Below are 3791 nucleotides of genomic sequence, written 5' to 3' on the forward strand. Positions count from 1 at the left end.
CTTTTGGTTTTGTGTTTTTCTTCAGTATGGGAAACTAGTCAATGACCAATGTTTTCATTTCCTGTATGATTATGTCTGTTTCTGGTTGAGAATGAATACATCTAAATTTTCAACAGTTCAAGAGTGCATTTGAGTGATCATTATTGAATTTTGCGTTGGAAAACTTTATTGTCACCATCACAGACTGATATATTGGATGTTTACCAAAGAGCCAGGGGTACTAAAAGTGACACCTACAATAAAAACAAGTATAACAAGGTAACAATAATTATACTCATACAGATAAACTCTACTGATGCTAACAGCCATATCTTAACTATGGTCCCACCATGGCATGTTAAAGGTGCAAAGATTATAGACTAAGGGCAAGTGAATCATTGTCTAGCAGAACTGTCATCCTCTTCTAAAGAGTGGTCATCTTATTCCCATGTACACGCTCAAATGCTCCATCTCACCTCAATCCTCATATTCCCAGACTTTGCCTCACTTGCGCAGTTATAGTGCCAGAGGAGCATATGTGGTGGATCTGCCCTCTCTCCGAAGCAGTCTGAACACTCACTGCATGGGTGCAGCTCCTGGGTATAACTGTATCTGCCACAAGGTACGGCTGCCCAGCTCACACCAGGTGCCAGATCCTCTGCATCTTCTTGTAACTACCACTGGGTGACAGGAAACCACAGTGTCTAGTCTAGTAACAGCAGGCTTAATTTAGTGATTGAATTGTTATGTGTTAATGCAAAGCCAGCTTATCCAGGTGTTTATAATGGCGTGGGTTTACATTCACAAAATCTGTTTGGAATGTACAGTGCACCTTCCATTGCCTGAACTGCTTCCTGCTTCCAGCTTCCTGTGGATTGTTGATTCACATTAGCCCATGTGATTGAGATGATGAGCCTTCACCTTAAGAGGTGCTACTGTGAATAGAAGCATTGTACAGTTTAATGAATGAAAGCTTTGTACAGTTGTAGAACAAAATAGTAACTACAGAAGCATTAGGTTACCAAAATATCTTGACAAAACATAACAACGCTCCACACAGAAAAATTTAGAAAAACAAATACAATGAATTAGATGACAAAATTGCATCATGCAGTAAAAGAGAACAAAAGCAAAACTCCTACCCTTTTCCCAAATTATAGCACAAGTTCCACCTTTAGGTCCTGATTATGAGCTGCTCGTAATGTTCTGACCCATGCATTAAACTTTGATTATGCATGAGTCAGAATTTTAAGTTTGAAGATATTTAACACATCTGATATTGATCAGATATATTAAATAACTTAAGGGTTGTTAAATTTGGCATAGCCAAATCTACTGACATTTTACAGGGGAAAACATATTGTATCATACACTTTTGATGAGTCAAACACCAACATCTGCATGTTTTTGCCCATAAACTTGTAATAGGTGTTATTTATCACAACCAATAAATAAAGTATCGGTATCGTTCTTTATCAGGGGTGATAAAAACAGCTCTGCTCAGACTCACGCTCTGTGTAGCTTAAATAAACCACACAGGTATTCTGTGTGACAACAGTTTGTTGATTCTCCAAGTGATCAGATATAAGCTCAAGCACAATCAATTAGCCAGTTCGCCCATTACTTTAGTAACTCGACAATTCTTGTGGATGGATAAACGTATTCCACAAATTCAGATAAGGATAGTATTGAATTATGAGGAGTGCATGTAGCAAAATATCTGATAGTAGGTGCATCTTATCCAGGGTATCAGGATCCAGAACAGTCTTTGGTTAGCTACACAAAAACCTGATTACCATAAATTTAGTTAGCTACCACAAATCTAGTGTGGTTCTGTATGATCAGTAACAACCTTTGTATGACGTGAATGCCAAACAAAAAACAATTTGTGGGATCTTTGTGGAATCTTGACTTGGATGAATACTGGAAAAGGGAGGGTACTTTGTTTAGGAATAGTAACATTTCAATAACTCTTTTACCCATGAAGACCCTGCCATGTCATTCTTCATGAACCACTACATTAACAGCCATGGCTAAATTCCAGGGTGCAGCATTTCTTGATCGGGCAAGGGCACAGTCATCAAGGTTAACATAGGTTTTATGGCTATCATGTTTAGAGGTGAAGGGCAGGTGTAAAATAGCACATTGCACCTCCATCCAATTAAAATCAGATTAATAGGTGCCCCCGTGTCAATCAGTAGCAAATTACCACCATTGACAATGATTCTGGTCCTGCATGTCTTGATTGAATACTTGCACAAAAGTATGTCCTTTATATTTAGAATTCTATTTCTTGAAATGGGCAGTGGGCTCTGGGCAGTTACTTTCTTCCAGCCCACCACTGACACCCCCTGATATAGCCACACAATCAGCCAAACTAGCAAGATGGCTTCAGGCATGGCACACATTTGTTATAAATACAGAATGTTAGCACCCTAGTTGTTCATTAGAAAACTGTGGGAAACTGTAGTTGATTAGTAGGGAGTTATTTGACAGACTGCTGCTTGTGTTTCACTCTGCTTGTGAGAGTGTTTTACTCAAAAGGATGAGTGATATATTTGAAAACTCATAGAACATATTTCAATTTTAGCTTGCTGAATAACTAACCAGAATTTCCATGACAAAAAGAACCCCCTCATTCTGGTAATTTACAAAGGAAATGCTTTAAGTTTGACAGCCCGGTTCTAGATTGGTTCTGGTGTGCCACACTTTTGCCATAAACACAGAATGTTAGCAATATGGATGTTCACTTAAACACTGTGGGAAGCTGTGGTAGAACACTGGGAAGCTGTAGGAGCAAGACACTGTATGCCAAAGCCAAAAACACCCCAAATTGTACCTTAGTCCGATCTCCCACAGTCATCTGGATCAAAGATGGTGTTAAACATAAAATTCATGAGTCAATGTGTCAATGTATTAAGACACGTCTTTTTTTAAAATCTGTTTTATTGGTTTTTCTGTATAAGGAACAAAGCAAACGTATGCAATATAGTATGATTTACATGCAGACTGTGGCCAATATATTCATGTCACTCACATATGTTATTATCACAATATAAAAGAAACGTCACTGCATACCTCAATGTGTCTACTGTCTTGTGGCTCATACAAGTCTCCTGCATGCAAAACAATTAGTGACTGCCAACTGCTCAATCTGTCAAGTAAATGGCAGTAAGTGTACCTCAGTGAGAGCTGCTAACTTGGGAGGTGGAATGTAATATTGGGGACAACTAAAACATAACTAGGATTGTATGTTTTACGCAACATACCACCACCCGTGGGTCAAGATGACCGCCCGCAACCCACAACAGCAGCTGAAGGTGTACCTTCACATCCCAGAGTATAAGATCTATTGAGTTTACGTTCGGCAAACCTCAATCCAGGGCACCAATTCTACAGTGGATTGTGGCAGTGCACTCATCACTCCTGGTCTGGATGCGCTTCTTGAGCCCAGAATCAGTTGTGCCATCTAATTCCTGTAGATCTTGCATTATCGCCTCCCAGTGAGCAGCAATTGGTGTTTTACACAATCCCAGTGCATCCTCTCTACACAGAGCGACACTTTCCACCTTGTCCCACACCTCAAGTGAGCACCTACAAGCGATGGTTGCGGGGGATCAGGGGACAACCTTTTCGTAATCAATCGCTTGGCTACTACCAGCCCTAAAGTGATGATGCGGGAAGTCACCTTTTGGCTCCGAGTTCTACTATAAATGTGCAGAATGCAGGCTTCTCAGGATAGGGGCACAATGCGGTCTGTGCAGCGATTTAGGGAGGTTACCACTGATTCCCAGTAGTCCCCTAGATTTGGG

This window comes from Triturus cristatus, chromosome 7 (assembly GCF_964204655.1).
Source record: "Triturus cristatus chromosome 7, aTriCri1.1, whole genome shotgun sequence".
Lineage (NCBI taxonomy): Eukaryota > Metazoa > Chordata > Amphibia > Caudata > Salamandridae > Triturus > Triturus cristatus.